At 37.0% G+C, this 21,251-nt stretch overlaps 1 protein-coding gene across 3 annotated transcripts in view; it reads left to right on the top strand.

Moving 5' to 3' along the window:
- The first annotated feature begins 2,691 nt into the window (after window positions 1-2,691).
- The window catches only part of Wdp (Leucine rich repeat protein windpipe), a 39,023-nt gene continuing 20,463 nt past the window's right edge, over window positions 2,692-21,251 (top strand). For 2 of the 3 annotated variants that reach the window (XM_078182738.1, XM_078182736.1), the window contains exon 1: window positions 2,692-2,958. The gene's annotated coding sequence lies outside the window, so the exon portion shown is untranslated. Of the gene's footprint in view, window positions 2,959-15,003; window positions 15,188-21,251 lie in introns of those variants that run through there. The other variant, XM_078182737.1, reaches the window with a different exon arrangement.

Genomic DNA, 21,251 nt, shown 5'->3' with positions numbered 1-21,251 from the left:
AATGTAATCGTTCTATATTACAGAGCTGGTTGCAACGCCGCTGTTTCCGGTATAGCATTCTTCAGATTTCCGGTTGGTATTCAACAGCTTCTGGTTTTTCCTTACGGTCATCTAACTAAACGTTATCCGAGGCATCGCTCGCGTTTCAGGCTGGATTTATGCTCTTCGATTTTTCCATTTATTTAATGATTAATTTAATTATTTGCTACCAAATTATCCGGCGGTTTGTGTAACATTGATGTAATACATAGAAATTAATTATTATACTTTGTAACAATGCTACTAATATACCGCTATTTTTATACAATATTATAAACTGCAGATGTCTATCCATTCTTTTATGTAACAAGAAAATGAAATTAACTACTGTTTTATACAATGTTATAAACTACAGATGTCTATACATTCTTTTATGTAACAAGAAAATGAAATTAACTACTGTTTTACACAATGTTATAAACTACGGATGACTATCCACTCTTTTATGTAACAAAAATATGAAATTAATGAGAGCAAATATATATTAAAATTATTGAACTATTAAACAAATTCTCAAGAGAGAAGAAAGACAGCCGAGGTTTAAAATTATATGTATATTTACATAAAAATGTAACATTAACAAGTAAATATTTAACTTCCTTTAATTAGAAATATATATTTTCATCGAGTAACAATGTAGTATGCGTATAAACTTTATTTAATGCTTTCGTTAACTTTTTCGTTCTTACCAGCTGCGGAACGAAATGTTACCGTATGCTCCTTTCATATTTTTAGTGAGCTAGCTGGACATCAACTTTAAACTTGTTCAATTTTTAAAGTCGATAGGTTGACTCGCTCCTGAAGTGCTCGCGGACAGCAGTTCGCGGCGCGTTCTTAAAAAATGCACGTCTCGTATCTTCTTCCATTCTTCGTCGAATTCCAATTTTTCCTTTTACCGTATCTATTTCTGGGAATACGCTATCGATGAATCGATTGCTTCAAGCGATCTTCATTCTTCTGCGCTTCAAGTGAAAAATCGCCGCTTGATCTTCATTCAATTCATCGCGACTTACTTTCGCGAAATTATTTCCGAGAATATTCGTTATCGTATGTATAGTTCACGGTTGTTTTTTTTTATTTTATAATTCACTTGTCGTAAGTACATTCTGCGTTAGAAGGTTATATAAATATGTTACAATTGGATAACGCTGTTTGAACAATCAAGCGGCAGATATGTATAGGATCTATCGATTTTAATTATATCTTATACACTTAGCAGTGATTAGCACATGGATAAAGCATCGTGCGTAAAATATTTTATTTCAGACTTTCCTAATAAATGATTATGCTAGACGGGAGGATTGTGCGGTGCGAATCGTTCAATTTTTGATAGCAGATTTTCTAAATGAGTCATAGGTCAAGTGAGTCATAGTTCATAGCTCACATCCGTTAACTCCATGTTCTCTCGATTTTTTAACATTACAGTGTCAAGGAACATGATTGACTATTGGCTTTCGATATTTAATGCAAAATCACTTTACTGTTCGAAGTCGTAATTGGCAATTTATTATTTATTATTTATTATTAATTTCTTAATAATAATTACTCTTATACATGTATATTATTATGCACGTGTATTATTATACACGACTCTTATTATATATGTACATTATAAAATACGTCGTTTATAATAAATAAATTATGAAATATAATATATAGCTTGTGAACAAAACAATGGGAAATTAAGCTTCTTTCACCACATTTTTATCACCATCTTCAATTTATCATTTTGCAAAATTTTTAAATACTTTTTCTCTCAATAGCGTTAAATACTTTTCATTTAAAATGGTAAATTATTTTTATCTTAAATGAAACATCAGTTCAAATATTTCATATATTTAATATATTTCATATATTTAATATATTTCATATATTTAATATATTTAATATATTTAATATATTTCATATATTTAATATATTTAATATATTTAATATATTTCATATATTTAATGTATTTAATATATTTAATATATTTCATATATTTAATGTATTTAATATATTTAATATATTTCATATATTTAATATATTTAATATATTTAATATATTTCATATATTTAATAGAATTTCAATTAATTAATAGAAATTTAGGCCCATGAAATACTATAACAAACAATCATGTCCAATACGTCCTAAAAAGGTACTGCTTCAATTGATAATTATCCTTACTACACATAAATATTTTCAACAAATTTGCTCGCCGCGGCGTCGTCCACTAAATCGATAAATATTCGATCGACGACTATCGAATATTTAAAGTCCGCTCCCGATACACGGTGAGACGAGAAAAATCGATTTTTTGAACCCGTTAGCACAGCGGAACCCCCCCTCTCCCCGAAAGGACAACTGCGGGGAGGCCGATGTTCCCCGGAACGATTTTACCGGTTCCCCGAGACAGATCGCGCACACCTATCGCTACCAAGCGTGCATCGCGAAAATGTATGGTGGGGCCTCGCCTCGCCTCGCGGAGAGTTGGTAGGCTTGCCCGCTGACTACGTTCTCTCACTCGCGGCCTGTCAGAGTCCACAGTCCTAACTCGGCCTCAGGCTAAGATAGATTGTATCTCTTTCGTCGGCTTCGATCTCTCGCCGGGTTGAAGCTCATCTCTCGCGCGCGGACAGCCACGTCGGCCCTGACCGACCTCTCTCTCCTCTCTCTCTGTCACGACCGATCGAACGAACAAAATCCTCCAGTGTCGCCGAAATCGTCCGACCCGCCGCGCCGTCACGACCGCTTCTCGCGCCGCGCCGGTCGGTCGCCCCCTATTGCCGCCCGTTTAATTGTCGCCGCGCCGTCAGCCACGATTAAACCGCCTCCACGCGAAACAGTTCCTCTTTTCAAGTGCTGGTGAACAACGCTATTCCAGGATACACTCTATTCTTGTGAACCGGGATACGGTACCCAGAGCCACCGACCCAGGAGGTAAGCACGCCTTCGATACCATTCTCTCACTCTCTCTCTCTCTCTCTCTCCCTCTCTCTATCTTTCTGTTCTTTTCTTAGCGCGCACCTATCGCCGTAGACAGGTGCGCGACGATTCCAGAATAGCTAATTGAATATTTGCGATGTCATTCGCTGGGATTCGCCTACACCTTATCGGACTTATGTCAGCGAACTTCGGTTATGGGGTCGTTATGACATATGATGCTGCACTCGCTGCGGCTTCTTTGGATGAATAGCTTTGCATTATGGTTGCTATGGGGAGAATGTTAGGTGGCTTACGGCGGTTTTTCAGGATGCAGCCACGTGGTTTTATTTTTAGGGAAATTGGGAGCTTTTTGCTGAGACTGGCAAGTAGATGGCACGTGTTTGTGGATTGTAGTGATTGGTTACTTTTGATGGTCACTGTTCATGGGGAGGGAAATTTATTTTATTTAGATGAAATATTGAGCGGATTGATGTAGGGGCTCAAGTACGTCTTATGAAAATGTTATACATATTTTATTTTTATAAAAAGCCTTAATATAGAATCTTATAAAAACTATAAAAATATAACTATAAAATATTTAATATTAAATATATATCTTATAACTATAAAAATAATATGCTAGATAACATTGTACTTTCCTTCGAAAACCTAGAATGTATTGTAAAAATGTTACACGAAAAATACGATCTCATAAAAAGCCTTTCCCTATAATCTTATAAAAACTATAAAAATAATTAAACATCAATACACTAGATAACATTGTTCTCATTTTTCTTCTAAATCATAAAATATTTCTTCGCCCTACCGATAAACGTGCAATGAATTCTCGCCATTAACAATAACTTATAATAATAATTACTCCAAAGCAACAGTCGCGCTCCGTGACCATGAAAAGCCGAAGTTTACTTCCCCTTTAACCCTTTCCCCACTGATACAGTTCCCAGCACGAATCCCGAAGATGTTGCACGGTCGCGCGAGCGCAGCCGCGAACAAACTTGTAAATCGCCGCATTAAATATTTGTAACGAACGACGACATAAAGTATTCAGTTTACGTCGGTGTGTAGGATTTTCAGTGGTCGGTGTCGGTTGCTTTATAATACTTGGAACCGTTCGATCGGTCGAAGACGATTTCAATACTGATCGGTATCCGATTATGCGGAATGCGTTCGTCGCGCAGCGCTTTAGTTTATGCGGCGTCGAATTTTCTTTCCGATGCAAATCGAGGGGGGGGGGGGGGGGGGGGGGGGGGCGTTTCTACCTGAAAATCGTGCCGGTAGATCTCCCGATGAATCGTCTCGTGTCACACGACTTCGCTCCGAACCGCTTTTTCCGGCATTAGGAGCGGAGAGTCGTGTTTTTCTAAAATTAGAACGAGAAATGCTAGAAATCGAGTAGCGCAACCTCGAGACAGTCAGGGTCGGGCTATAGGGTGCAGGTCGACTTTGTTTTGATACCGCGATAAATGCCGATAAACTGTATATTATGCAGTCGTAGTTTCCTCTCCGAGTTCCGAGGATAATTATTACTAAACTCGGAATCTTTATGCGTTCGTGCTATACATATGTTTATTCTTGAAATGCAAGAAAGCCTCTTTAATTTTCTATGAAAATTTGAAGTGGTAACTATAGTTGTTACAATAATGATAGTATAAAAACGGTTGTCGTATTATTATTCCAGGAGTATTAATAAGAAATAATTGTATTGTTACTCTAAGTTCTATTGAAGGAACTTTTTTATTTTTTAATTTCTATTGAAGTGAATTTTCGTGTTTTAGAATTTTGTGCTTTTTGACCCAAATGAATCTTTATTTTAATTTACAAAAAAATATTTCATACATTAACATTTCATAGTAACTACAATTTTAAATTGTAACATGGGTAAAATTGTTTACACTTACATTTTTGCATTCAATATTGGAGAACGATTTGACACCTTTAATGAAAAAATACAGTCTTTGCTTGGGAACTATGCTACCCTTTAATATTTTTATGCTTCTTATAATGTTTTGCAATTTCTGGTTTGATAAAGAGCAATGCACGAGTTATATGTTTTCCTTTGTGATTGTACAAACTTCTATTATGCATTTACGAATCTCCGTTCAGTATGAAATCTTCGAATAACAGCCAGTCTTTCAATGGATTTATCGCTGTTCGACTAATAAGGGAGATGATTCATAACATTTGTGTTTAAAGAAATGCTTTATCCTTATGACTAAATGTACATGTTTGAGAGAACAATGCGGTCATTTATTTGCAGATCGCTCGGTACAGTCAATAGCTGTACACCGCTCATATTGTTTGTCAGTTGTAAAACTCTATTCATTGTTCTTTATCTACAATATTTTTTAAACTGTTTATATATTTTCAAAATCGACAAAACCCATTTTATAGTTGTGATAAAGTTAACTTGGCAGCGGTATTTTAATGCGGTAACACCGCAAACTGAAATAGACGTTCGCTTAACACCAAGTATAATTTCATCTTTAATTTGTTACTAATAGATCCGTTTTATGTTAATAATCCGTTTTATGTACGTGATTCACACGTTTCCTGGCATCGTAACGAGCATTGTTCAACTCGTAACAGAGCCGGGAATTATATAAAATATTTAATTGGTGATAATGACAGTTATCGCAGCAGCGAACATTATCTAATTATTTATATTTATTCAATGTCATGGTAAAAATAACTTCGCGACATTTGCCAATCTTTGGCGTCATTTCTGCAATTGGGAATTCCACGCCGTGAGTTTCAGAAACGACAAAATAATACAATTGTTATTAAACGACGGATTTTGTGTATTTTAGACAAACATGTGTAGATCCTTGAAACTATAAAATTAGTTTCAAATAAAAAGATTAACCAAATTTCGGACCATTGTCACATTGATTATACTATAGATATTTATGCAAATTCAAATTTTTATAGATTGTGTACAATGTGTAAAATTGAGCTGTAAAATATTAATAGTCACGAATGCTACAAATACAAAAATTTCATTAAATACATAGTTTTTCCTATGCAACGACATTAACAATTTAAGTCAGCTGTAGTCAATATTTACTCATACTTTTACTCCTGTGTATTTTAATACAATAACAAAAGCAATATTTAGATGTTAACAAAAATATTTTCTCACTAATAAAGAAAACGATACACAGATTAAAAGATTAATAACATTAAAAGATCAACACAAATTTTTATAAAGCGACGATTTATTCTAAATCATTGATTTCAATATATGTAAGCAATTATTTTTATTTTTTATTTAAGGCAACAAATAAATTGCTTTCAGAAAATAAATAATATTTTATTGGAATAAACATTTATCCAAATAGTGCATATGATAAAATTAATTCGAACAGATCCGTATAGAACAATAGTTCGAGTCATTAATTGCTGCGGAAATTGATAACGCGTCACAGAGCACTGTCCTCCGTCCGGTCATCAATATTCATGGCTTTTATGGGCCCGCGAAAGTATCCGAGAAAACTGTTACGATAAAGTCGGCAGGGTGACACACCTCCGTTACTCCTACAACCGCTTCATTCATTACTCGCCCCTCCCCGCCGCTCTCCCCCGGTTGACTATTCTTACCTGAACTTGTACGTGGAACAACATATGCGACTTGTCTACCGATGCGTGTCAGGACACGCATGTCGGTTTTACCATTGCCTTTTTTGTACGGCGAAGACGTCGACGGCGGAACGTATATCGGCTTCACCTTTCCCGTTTAACAGGAAATCATTTCAGGCCTAGTCATCGTAATATTTTTCGAAGTATCGACACGTGTAAACGTGATCGGATTGCTACGTATATCCTGATTAGTCACGCCTTCTTAACATGTTTTCCGTCCTCGACTTCCGAACTAAGTTATGACGAAATATACACGCTATCTTGTTCAACGGCGATGTACAAGGCGATCGAGGATCTTGAATATTTGTTCTTCATCTTTACAAACATTCGCAATTATTGATATTCGTACTTGGGATTTACATTTACTTGAAAATCATGCGTCCGGCAAAACTCGAAAGGCTTTAAAAAATTAACGATCTTATAATCGAATGAAATAGTTAAAAGTAAAATAAATAATGAAATAAATAGTTAAATAAATAATTAAAAAAATAATTAAATAAAAAAGGTTAATAATCAATATTAAAGTTTATTTAATATTTTCGCTTAGACCAAAGTAGTTCCGTCGTAGAACGGTTTTAAAATTCAAGTAATTTTAAAAAGCGTACGACTTCATAAGTTATCGGAACTTTTGTTTCCACGTGAACGATAACTTACGGCGGATAAAATGTTAATTGTCCTGATGAATATTCAGGCTCCCGCGGAATTTGTTTGTACGGCATTAAATCATCGGTCTTTGCAAAGGCGAACGACGCTTTCACGTACTCGGATATCTGGAATGAGCGTGGAGTTTTTTTTTCCACCGCGTTGCTTCGGATAAATAAATTGAAAGAGACCGAAACCGCGGTACTTGGGCATACGTTCTATTAGATCCTTTTTTTCTTCGGCGATCCTCGGATGCTTCGAAGGCATAAAGATACGATATTTACGACTTGAAAATAGACGATACGGGCGACGCGGCGCGGAGTTTCTTGCCCGCGAACGACTTTTCTGGACTTGCGCGCAAGGATAACGCGTCCGCACACAAGATAACCGCATTATCGTCGAATTGATGGCGTATAAAATATATTGACCGATGGGGAACGTCGAATTTTGGAATGCGCGGGGACGGACTCGTTTAATCACCTTTACAGGCATCGGCGACAAATAACAGAGTCGCGTTTCCAAGCGAGAGAAAGATGTAGTTATGTCAGAATTCTCGTATCTCGTGTCATAAATATTAATGCTATCGTTGCTATTCATATTAATACTCATTCGCGAAAGTAAAAGTAGGATAAGGTAAGGATACAAGTTGACGTTAATGTTGCTTGTCGCGTGTGCGATACCATCGTTAGCAATTACGTGGCATTATTTATTGCGCACCCCCCTCCGAGGGAAAATCCTCGTTCGCGTTACCATTGTGATCGCGCGTATTCATGAGCCGACCGTGCTTCCAGCAATCTTCCTCATTAACCGAGTAACTCGCCAAGTCATAAACTAATTAAATTAATTACCGATGTCTTAAACGCGAACAATTAAAGCAGATGCGCCAATTAATACAGTTAAGGGCGCAGCGTGTTTCTCTCGGGTGCGGAAACGTTGGTTGCGGCGCTTACGCCGAGTTCTTTTAACCCTTTGCACACGGAACCATTTTGAGCTTAGATCCAAAATTGCTATTTTGACCAGCTGTAGTATATATACTTAATATAATATATGCATGTGAAATGGAGTCTTGTGACTCGTAAAACTGTTACGCTTTTAACAGAAGGGTCTTTGATAATGTCAATCGAAAACACTTTGCACCGTCGATCGGACAGTGTCACAGAATTCAGTGCTATCTCGATGACGTACAATACTTATCGCCCCGAGCATCGCCTAAGCCGACGCTTTCGCTCCGTAGCGAGTTATTTCGGTTCTAAATTGCTCCATTGAGAGTGCGCGAGTAAGTCCTAGCTCCAAGGACGGAGATCTTCGAGCGCGAAATTTTCTCGAGCGAGAAAGCGATGACGGGAGAATTTCGAACTCTGGGGGCACCGGCATCGACACATTGTCACCGGCCCCGCGCGTTGCGTAACAATGCCTAGCTGCGTCACAGGCGGGTACGTATTTAATTTTAATTAAATGCACGTATTAAGCAGCTCTTCGGTTTCGCAAACCGCGATTGTACATGTGGCCGGCTCGTACGCGACGTAATCTGGCATCGGAAAAGCAACTCGTCGAATTTATGTTGCGGCAACGTTAAATTAAAACTTTTATCGTAATACACTTTTATGCATACACGTTCCGTGTGCGGTAATATACATGTTACGCATGCATAATTTAATATCTCGTTCGAGACGATGTTCTCACGATTTGTTTTTTATTATTAAATCGCTCGTTCGCAACAATTATTTCCCTAGACATAGAGCCCTTAAATCGAGTCCAAGGTTATTCATTAAAATATTTAAATATTTATTAGAATAATTAAAAACAGTATATGCAATTATCCGTGTGCCTTTGTCCGCGACGAAATGTTTCATTGAAACGAGCGACGTGCGTCGTTGCTCGAAATTCTCAGGCGTTTAAAAAGGATCAATGGACGATTAATCGATCGATTGAATCCTGATCGATAGTCACTGCGACGTAAGCATAAGCGCTGATTGATAGAAATCCGAGCACGTAATTTACGAGCCAACTTGCGTTTGCTGCGAAACTCTTGACGGAATAAAAATTTACACTTTCAGTACTCTCTCTCTCTCTCTCTCTCTCTCTTTCTCTTTCTCTTTTGCTCTCTTGGAGACAAGATTATCGCATTTCTTTCCTGTCGCTCTTATTACAGAACAGACAGGTGCAGCGCGATAATATATGCTGTTAGCAAAGCACGATTTCGAAACGAAAGCGGCTGTAAAACAAACTGGAAGTCAGCGGCCGCTTGTTAAAATTCACAGCGTGAATATTCGCACCAGTTCCATCCGCCATAAAATCGCGAAGTTTCCGATCACTGTGCCCATGGACCAAGAATGGCCGTTTATGGTCCCTGTAAATCAATAGCATGAAACAACCTGATCGTCCCGCATTAAAGGAAAACGGGTTTTATTTTCAGTTATAGTATTATAGCTTCTATTCATATTTGGGCAGGTTAGAAATATGGTTATTTCGAATGGATCAGGGTTGTTTTGTAAGCAGCACTTTTCTAGAGATGATTCGTTGTCATAAAAATGATTCGTTGTGATAGAGATGATTCGCGCATGCATCAATTGCTTTTCGATCGTTCGCGCCTTTTTTCTCTGCCTGGCGAACTTCTCGATTCGTGCGCGAATGACGTGTTTCTATGTCGTTGTTAACCCCTTGAACTACGAATCCTTTTACGTTGCATTGATTAGCATTTGTTCCTATTTTCCTTAATATTACCAGACAATTTTAATTCCTTGTATTGTCTTTATTTACTTCCGTTTCTAGATTTTGATAATAGAAAAATTCAATTTGATTTCGATTTAGAAGAAATTAATAATATCCATATTTAGTAGTTTTATATTTAGTTTTATATTCAGAAGCTTTATTATTTAATCAAATATTCGCTCCTATATTTACTATCACAAAACTCGCACATTCCACTAAAATCCTGACAGAGTACAATATCATTTCTTCATCATTTTGCTAGAAGGTGCGCGAGCGTCACGTGTCGCGTTATCCTTTGCTCGAATCGTTAATTGTTTGGCGTTGAGAAAAATACGAAAGAATTCGGAACGGTCTGAAATCCAAGACCTGGTTTCGATGACAAACAGAGTCGTTTTCCGCGCGAGTTTTTTCCAGCCTCACCGGTGAATTACTCCGCGAGGTCGGTATATGCAAGGTTGAAACGCTGTTGACGATGCAACCGGTCGACGTTAGTAAACTATAGACTATAGCCGACATGATAACAACTTACAAGGTATTTACGACCACGCAACGTCACCAGGCTCACCTTTACAATTCCAGCCGTTTCGATCCACCGTGCTGGATTAATAAAACCGTGCATTTCGTTCCGCTATCTTCTGACCGCGTTTTTTTCCCCTCGACGACTTCTTGACACCGTAAAGTCTTCAGTTTACGGAGTTTCGATGACAATTTCATCGAGATGAAAAAAGGTCTGGCTCGATAAACAAAATCCTCTGCATGGATGTGCAGTATGGAAAATATCGAAACTTTAAATGAATTAACAGTGAACTATGTTGTATTGATTTTTAACTCACGGGCATCGACTCGTTTAAATTAAATAAATTAATAATAAGAATAATAAGAATAATAGAATGAAATAGTATGAAAATACGAAGTAATTGCCTGAAACAATTATTTCTGTATTTTTATAGTTTCAAATATAGCAGAAGGAATAATAGACAAATGAACGAAAAATAACAACAAAACAGTTTATTTCAAGAAATCTTTACATAGTTCAATTTTAGAAGAAAAGTTCTGTCTTTATAAGAATTAATGTTATTTCGGGAATGATTGCATGGTAATAATTACGAACAAGGTAACTTCAAATGTGTTTATATCTGTTTTACAAGCGTCTGGGAAAAATGTTTCGAGAAAGTTGATAAATAAAGCTGCGAATAGTGACGGCAACTGTATTGTTGTGAGAATGGTTCGTTGTCCGAGACGGTTAAGTAAGGGCCGCTGCACTGTCGTTCGTCTCGTTTTCGGTAGCTGGTGACTGGATGACTAACTAAAGATAGCTTGGGTAACGAAAAGTCAGTGTCACGGCGTGCTTTTGAAGTCAGCTTTGTCGTTTGTCACCGGCGACAGTGGTTAGTTGTCCAACATTTATATTATACGAGGCGGTCAATGTGATTGTCGTTTGTGCAAATTCAATGTCGACGGTATTAACGATTACAAAATTACACTTGACGACAGCTGTGCTGGATCTTCTATTTGTTTACCCACAACAGAGCTCCATAATTGATCATAAAATGTGGACGTGTTAATTCTCTAAAAATATATCATGCATTATTTATATATATAATACATTACATTTATATATAATATAATATGATTGCTATAGAAAGAATAATAAAACTTGGAAATATATAAATAGACAGTAGATATGCTTTCATTTGCATATAGTCAATTATATCAAGAATTTAAAATACAATTGCGTTATTTTTAACTGAATAACATAATTGTTTTCATTTTGTATAAAGATCCACAGTCTATAAATAAACTTTCAGTGCTGCTTAATCGACTTAATACATTAATCAACATTTTGTTCATAAACAATACTCGTAGAATGAGAAAAATTGACACTAAGTTTGACTAGAATAGTACAATACTATTTGTACTATTTTATTATTATATTTATTATACTATATATCGCACCGAACGGTTAAAGTGCTTTGTAGTTGTTCGTTTTACAATGCTTTTATCCTGTGGTTTCGCGCAGGCTACGCGCTCCTTATGTTGAAATATTCTGTTATGGAGGTGAAACGTTGTTAAGGCGGATAAATAGAGAGTTATCCGTGGAATTGTGACATCACTCGCGGTTCTCGTGAGCGGTGAAACTGAAAAATTTTCTCGAATCGTCCGCGAACTTCGTCCGAACGTTCCACGCCGACTTTATCGTCGCACTCATCGATGCGTGATAACGCTCCGCGCACTAAAGATAGAATAACGCGAGTTTTATCAGCTTTCTTAGCGTCATATACAATATAACGTTCGCCTCGCATTGTTAGCTTTATCCTTTACGATGTGTATTTAAAACGCTGTGGAACTCTTAATGTATGAAAATATAAATCAGTAGTTAACGAAACGATGTTAATGCGATATAAACGAGAATATCCACGTACCTCGATAACCGCGGAATATTCATTAACTTATTTTAAAAACGCTAACAGCGCATGTAGACGGCGATCGCAATCTTGGACACCGATTTTTACTGCCGACTCTTGAAACTGTAAAATGACATTTACGAGTTCGATGGGTTTACTCCATGGAAAACTAATGACATTCCTCAAAAATATTATAGTTACATTTATAAAGTAATAACATTATTATTATTTCTACTAGGCAATAATTACTCTTACAATTGCACTTGTTACACACTTTGCATGATTCTTTTATCACTCGATGTTATCACAATAGTTCATACATGTCGCGTCGATAACTAATTATTACTAAGAATTCTCGTTGCATAATTGTTTAACTAATACACTTCACTATCGGCTACGTAACTCATGTCAAAAAAAAAAACGACGAACACGCGCGATTAGTATTATCTTGAACGAGAGTCATTGGAAAATCGATCGAGGTGAAAAGATTGTTATTTACGCAAGATTACGGATCCACTTTCGTAATAAATCGTCCGGGACGTATTGTCACGTAACAAGCATTATTTAACGCTATACTTACGAGAATCCGTTTCCCATTTAAATTTCTTGCCGCTTCGAAAGCGATTCGAGCGTTAAAAATATGCTGTAATTAGTTGTCCGCGTCGATCCGAACGATAATCGATATCGTTGACATTCGTGTTGCGCGTGCAACAAACTAGAATAATGTTATAGGAAATGCAGTTTAGAGATTGCATCGGTAACTGAAGACCAGAACCCGAAGTCTAGATGAAACGATAATTTCCGATAATATTACACGCGTGTTTCTCGCGGACGTCTGCTTCGATTTTCTAAATGATCGATAGACGGGGATCGCGCCGGCGATATTCTCTTTCCTGAAAATCACCTCTCAATATTGATTACAAGCCTTCGATTAATGATTTCCCGCAAAACCGCAGATCTGTTTATCAATTACACCGCTCCACGAAACAGAACGTTCCGCGGAACACCTCGAATTACACAGAAATATGGAAGCGATTAGGCGAGTTTGTTTGCTCCGACCAGAGATCTACGGGGGCCTACACGCCCGTGTGGATCTCTCTGATCCTCTGACGCATGTGTCACGCATGTGAACTTTCACGAGGGTCAGGCGCGCGTCGCACACACCTATCCTATAAAACATACAACCGTCCGTCGGGTTTTTACGGCGAACCGTAGAAAAGCTGGAAAGTTCGTGGAACACCGAGCAACAGAGGCGACAAAGTGCCAAGAAGAAAGTGACCGCGGATTTTTAAGTGTAATAAATATCCTCGTAATTGATTGAACGACGCGTACGCCGAATGAAAATGTCCCGTCTCTTTGAATAATTCAACCGGGACGTGTATAAAATGAAAATATTCTCAGGATCTTTTAATACCCTCGCAATTTTATTTTCATCGTGTTCGTCGGAGATCCATAAAATTCGCAATTAGTTACAAAATATTTCACGTCTCGTATAAGTGATACGAATCAATTGCAAGGGTTTCAATTTGCGAAGAGATACGGTCGAATGAAATTTAGTTTAAATTGTCTAATGAAAAGCAATTGATTAATTATTAGAGCGGACTGTAGTTTTGTCATGAAGAGATATAATCGACAGAGAGATTTTGCTACTGTGCAAACGTCAAAGAGTCATATTTCAAGATAATTAACAACATTGTCGACGAATGATTAAGTTTAATGGATCCATTTGACAGACGGAGGGTTAACTCGTAAGTGGGTACAGTCGTACGGTCCCGCTCGCCTAGACATAGAATACACATTTATCGCGTTCATTCGAGTTCTCTCGAACCGTGCGCGCACGTACCTCGAGCGTTCAAAAAATGGCACGCATCGATTCTGCGACGATAAAAAGAAGCAGCGCGAGATCGCCGCGACGGTGGAAACCGGCTGACAAAATTATACGTAATTACGCTCGGCTGCTTGTTATGCTTGCCGATGAAAAATTACATTCGTTAAGAATCGGGTCACGTGAATTCTCATTAATATTCGACGCGGTATAATCGAACACGTTGCTGGACAATACAGCCTCGACGAAGACACTCGTCCGAGTTCCGTAATGTCTGTACGTGCCCCGTAAAACTTCCGCAGCACGTGTGACGTATTTCCGTCAACCGAGTCTTGTTCCGTTTCAAATAATTATTACCGTATTAACATGATTTATCGTTGGGATAAAAATTGAAGAGTTATACTATTTTTCTTCTTTTATATTTACAGTATTTAAAGCAAGATTAATTAAATTATAAATTTAATATAGTAAAAAATTCGTTGATATAAATTTTGGATATTTCAAGGATAGTTTATAAATTACGAACATTTTTATACCTAAAGCAGTAATTAACTGTAATTAAATTTAAAGTAATAGTTCATTTTAAGGTTATGTTATGAATTCGTTGGTGTTGGGTTTCGAATATTTTTATATTTGAAATAAAAATTGATTAAGAGGGTAATCGTAATGATATTTGATTTGAAAATAATTTGTTAAATGTATTAATGTTAACTTTGAGTATTAATGATAACTTTGAGTATTAATGTTACTTTTATATTTAATCCACGGTTCGATTTCAAGGGAAATTCAAGCAAATCCTCACCTCAAGGTAGCGCTATAAATTCGTTCGTGTAAACTTCGACGATCAGTATTTACAGCCAACGACAGAAGTCTTGAATTCATCGAAGCGATTCGTAGGAAATCGCGCCGGCCGACGATGAATGTGTGTATTTTAAGAAATCTTCGGAAAAACATACTTCAGCGAAGAATCAAGTGAATAAAACAAGAAACCTGTCGATTGTCGGTATGTATATTGACGTCGCGTTTCAACGGAAGCTCGTCGCAAGACGCAACGAGTAACTAACAAGTTAGTTAAACAAATTCCTCGCTTCCCCGATTTGTTCATCAATTCGCTAATAAGGATTGCCAAGGTTGTGTCGCAATTTCAGATTCGAGAACAACGGAGTACTTTTTTTCTCGAAGAATGAGCTTAACAAATGGATGAATTCGTTAATAATTCATTCGAATTCGAGAATTAATTGTTAAAGTGAGTTTGTGATTTTAGGCATCAGTTGTCTTTAATTATCTGCAGTTCATAGAAATATTAATAATTGTTGTTGTCTCCTATAACTATAGTAATGTAGTAGATCTAACTTGTGTGGTGGGGTTTAGGTATTGTAAGGATTAGTATGGTGAAATTTGAGTTTTGAAGATGACGTGGCGTAGACGGAGATCAAGGATGAGATACGGGTGAAATAATGGAAAGAAGAAGATTTTGGTTTCTTCGATAAGAAGATAATGAAATAACGATGGTATACAATGATAACTGATAGTCATGGAATGACATTGATACACGATATAACAAGTATAATTTTTTTGGGCAAGAAGACAATCACGATAATAATAATAATTATAATAATGATGATAATAATAATAATAATAATAATAATAATGATAATGGTAATAATCATAATAATGGTAATAATAACACTAATAACATTAATTAGAACTAAGGTAGTACAATGTACCATATTCCGAAACTATTCAAATCGCTGGCCCAATTACATAAAGATTATTCCATTCCAACGCCGTACGAATACTTTTCACACGGACTGTAAGTTATACTACTAAACTGATTCGATGTACCTTTCCGTCGTTTGAGGTTTAATAGTAACCGAATATTAATGAGAATGACAGCATAATCAAGGAATTTCGGTATATTCGACAGTGTCCGGACACCGTCGAAGTGGCTCGCGAGTTGTACTCACCGGAACAGTGCCTTAATTAAATGGCCCTACTGATTAGAAAGTCCCATTAAAAACCGGGTCAGAAACGGTCACCTGGGTCCTCGAACCGAGGAAAGTGGATAATGCCGCGTTTCATTTTTCGTCCGGATGGACGGCACGGTGGAAGAGGACGTCGCTGATTGCGACCAGTGTGCGAGGCATTAGCAATGCTGATGCCCCGAAGACGACAGAAACGACCCATGACCTCCGCATATTTATTTCATCTGCTTGCTCTACGGGTCGGCTCTCGTTCGAAGCGGTGTGCACGTATTCGGCCATGCTCGATTCCAGTAGATATCACCCAAATTATTTATTTACTAACGTTACCCGTTTTCGCTCGCTTCTGCCGATTTCGTTGCGGATCGAGGTTGCTGTGTTCATCGGTTGCTTCGGAGACAGGCTTACGAATTACCGAAGAGATTTAATAAAATGATAATTTTATTAAATCTCGTTATAAACGGGAATTCGAAAAATAGTAATTCCACTTCTTATACCATTTTCAAAAGTCCCCACGATAATTTCATCAACGAAAGTGAGAATAGAAATTTAGTTACAATGAATGCTAATTTAACTCTTTTGCATTCTACAAGTTCTATTAAAATTCGCTTTATTCAAATTGGCATAAATGGACTGTGGATTTTATGCATGTATGTCAAACGTGAGTGGACGAAATATAGAACGGTGGAACACGGAATGATTTACTGAAGTTTGTTGTTTCAGTCAATTATAGGAGTTTCTTATATTTCTAAAATTCTCGCAAGCGATTCGAATTTTTATTACGATCTACAAGCAATTAAATATCATAAAACTGGAGATTTTCACGATGTCTGATCGATAACTATATACGTTAGATAAAATAGTTAAAGCAAAATCTTTTTTTCATTTCTTTCGTCGTTTCAACAGTCAGCAATGTTTGCAAAAAGAATTTCTACTCATTGTTTATTAAACTGTTCAGTCTGTTAATGACAGTCAATAGTATAGTATTGATGGTAAATATTATAGTATTGATAATAAATATTATAGTATTGATAATAAATATTAAAATATTGATAATAAATATTATAGTATCGATAGTAAATATTATATTATCGATACTATACTATTGCTCTACTAGCAATATACTACTGTCAAAAAATTATTTCGTGTTCAAAGTTACTCACTCGTGCCATTGTTACTCACTATACATAATAACGAATCTCACTGAGCGCGTTGATCTAGTGCAAAATAATCGCAGAAAAACTGACCAATCGAGCGAAGAACACGGTCGAAAATTGAAATCCGTCGCGTGGGGCCGCTGCTAAATAAATAATTCAGCGGCATCTATTGAAATCGGGCAGGCACTTTTGCGTCGACCCGGTACATGTGTCCCGTGTCGCCGGAGGTGGTTGGGCTACTCGTTACGTCCGCTAAAATGAAAACCAACGGGCGAAAACGATCGGGGACAGCCCCGGGTCGTGCTCGGTGAAATTCTGACGTAACCGCCGCGATACCGCGGCGTTACGAAATGCGCGGAGTCGTACGATGGGCCGAAACTTGCGCGGCGAACCTTGGATTCCTCGCGCAGAACCGGAAACGGCTCGGTAGCCGTCCGCCTTTCGGCAACTGTAAATGCAGGTAACGCGATACAGCTGGTAACAGGGAACGTCGTAAAATCACGGTAACGAGCCAATGACACGAAGCGGGCTAAAATCATCGAACCATGCACTTCGAAACATTATCATTTATCTCATATTCAATATGGAATAATCCGTTTTATTTATTTATTTTAATCTCTTTTTAATTAGGCCCCTCGGGTCGCAGAATCTAATTTCAACATCGATTTTAATGTCGTAGAATTCTATGAATAATTTCGAATAAAGGTTGATTTGTCTTTCCTACAACTTTGTACATTAATAGTTATAAATAATTTATGACTGCGTTAGGCATGTTTAGAGATAAGCAGGTTTAGTATCGAAGCAAAATATGGAGGATAACCTCGCCGTTTCATATAATAATGATGACTAGCGTTTGGCGCATAATGGCCGCATACAACTTGCAGAAATTGAGCGGTGCGTCTATTAATTTGAAAGTATTTACGGTGGCAATAAAAAGTTAATGATAAAAAGTTATTTGCGGGATATTGCGGCCATTAGCGGGCTGTGAAAATATCACAGAACGATTCAGCTGAGGTCATATTAACGTTAAACGAATAATATTAGCGACTGTTGTGCATTGCCTCGTAAAAATGACAAGATCGATCTCACTTAGATTTAAAATAGTTATTAATTATAAAACTTGCTTCGGTGATTCGTGTAGCGTAATCGTCAGCTTTAACATTTCTAGAACTGTGATATAAGAAATCGGTTGGAAGATTAGTTGTCAAATATACTGCGGTTTTTATATATTTGTGACAAAAATTAGCAGACAAGATTTAAATCGGCGATATAGTTAAAATAAATATAATCCGATACGTCATGTTTAACTTATTAAAATTATTTAGAAAAAGATGGAATTTTTCAACTGATATCACCTACTCGCAACAGGTGAGAAATATTGTTATTTAGCAAAAAGATTGGAAGCTTATTCAGGGCATTAAAAATACTATTCTATTTCTTGACGATTTCTTTCGATAGAATCCGAGAAGCTTATCTTTTTACACGATTACGCGGCTGACGAATCTTGAAATTATCAATGCCGGAATACTTCACTGCTGACAAAATGTTTCGCGTGTAAAGATTACGAAAGCCTGAAAACGTTACCGCGCCCCGTCATCTAGAAAAACAATGTTACAAAATGTACGAGGCGCTTGTTTTTACTTTGAACTTTTTCGTTCGGCTCGTCATTAAATAATTATGCCAGGAACGACCGATAAACGACTATCGCACGTGGCAAGGTTTTCCTAAAACTGTATTTCCGTAAATAAAGCAGTTGGAAAATTTTCCGTAACGAGCGTAATAATAACCGCGTCAACGGCTATGCTACTTTCGCGCGAACTTCTTGCTTGTACTATGTTAATCTCCGGCAAACGGCGTCTTCTTAACGAGAACAACACGACTGCAGGAACGATAATCATCTGCCAATCGTAAAAAATCTGCTCTTTAGCAGATACGAAGTCGGCATTATGTAACTAAGACGTTAATGCGACGAGAAATGCTGGCGGTCTGCTCTCGATGCATCGGACAACCAAACGACCTACTGCAAACACAAATGTTTTCAAACGATTAGGAACAACGCTTTAATCTTTTCACGTGAAAACAAAAATCTATTTCGAGTATACCACAGTTCTCATAGCGCCAGTTAAGTCGATTTAACTTTTCTGTACTGTTCCACGTGAAGCGCCAGTCACTCGAATTATTATCTTGAAAAAAAGAAATTCAGTATGACCCTTTTTCGACTGCACAAGTATCCGATGTGCTAGAAAGCGTATTTATACAATAATCAGACGGTAGATTGCACGAGATAAGATAAGATAAAATCGTATATCGTTTTTTATACGAATCGTCTGACTGTTCTTGCACTTAAAGTCTGAATAAGCGACACTCTAACCCCGATAATTTTTTGAAACGATGATTTTGAAATTCATGAAGTGATAGCAACGAGTGTACAGGATTTGGCGTGATTTTTAATTAGGAGACGTTGTTGGAAATCTGGAGGAACGATCGGATAAAACAGTTAACCATTCTGACTCGAGGAACTTATCCATTGAAGCATATTCGATTTTTCTGAATTATTGGATATAGTAAAATATACGGTATATGTATTACAAAATGATGTATGCCTCTCCAAATTTCGTTTTTTAAGCTATATATAATCAATTTATTAATCTTCATTAATTTATTAATTTTCCATCCATATCATTTGTTTTATTCGTCCATATTTACTGAACATTTACCATCGATGTTCGACGAAATAATCTCAGGAATCGAAAACATTACAAATTCTGTATAATTATAATACAAAAGGAAATTTCGTTATCCACGCTGTCGGTCGCAAATGTTGTAATGAGAAAATATGGTGATCGTAAAATTGCTAACCAGTTTCCTAATCTAAGAGAATTGTCTTATCGTAAAATCAAATCGCTGCTTCGGTAGATAGTTATTCGAGCCTCTTAACGTGAAATTGCACAACATTCAGATTTTAATTGTCCCTCGCGAGCAGACTCGTCTAATCGAGAATCGACGTGCCAGATGTTCGGGCAATCGGTTTCGATCAGCGAATAAAAGGCTTCCATGTATGATCATGCAACGTGGATGCAAACGCGGCTGTCTTTATTGCGCGACCTTTCTTGCTGGGTAGAGAGAATCGGTCGTAATGAGGCGTGATATGCCTGTTTCCGGGGTTTTAGCTGACCCTGCGAGCAATTTAAATCGGAAGAAGAATGTCCGCGAGTTCGTTTGTCTGAATCACGTTCGTGGCTCACGTAACGCGTAATGGAAAATCGCGATTCGGAATATTTAATTGTCTGTTATCGGCGCGATTAACGGCGAAACAACCTAATAGAGTAAAGTTCGCGTTGTATTTTAAACGGAAGAAGACGATAGTTGTCGTGAATCGCACAATTATTTTTATATTTTCCGACAGAGATTTGACAGATGTGATTAAATATTATTTAATAATGTTAAGATTAAATTAGTGTAGCGGAGAATTGACTTACGACACTTTTGCTTTAAATGATACGTTTATAGACCATGGATTTGCATTAGGAGATTGAATATAAAATAATAGGAATGTTTACGATATATATAAATATCAACAATGCGACTTCAGAAAATGATTGCGACAATTGAAATCCGGCGTACTATTTACGCAATCGTCGAATCAATATTATGCGAACCGAATTGGATCAAGGGAATGATCCAATTGATGGGAAACTCTGTGTCTTTGACTCGATTGCAATATAAATACACAGCTGCTGTTTCATTTATTTTCTCTTATTCCGTCATTCGTTAACGTGAAAACGGATTCAAGACAATTGTTAATTTTTGCAATAATTTTCTTGGAAGAGACGTCGAGCAACACAAGATACCGTCGTTAGGTAAATCGACGCCATGGTACTGTGCTTATTGCTCCTTTTTTTTCTAAGCAAGAAATCGCAGGTTGAAG

Source organism: Augochlora pura, chromosome 6 (assembly GCF_028453695.1).
Source record: "Augochlora pura isolate Apur16 chromosome 6, APUR_v2.2.1, whole genome shotgun sequence".
NCBI lineage: Eukaryota > Metazoa > Arthropoda > Insecta > Hymenoptera > Halictidae > Augochlora > Augochlora pura.
This window is presented reverse-complemented; position numbering and strand designations above follow the sequence as displayed.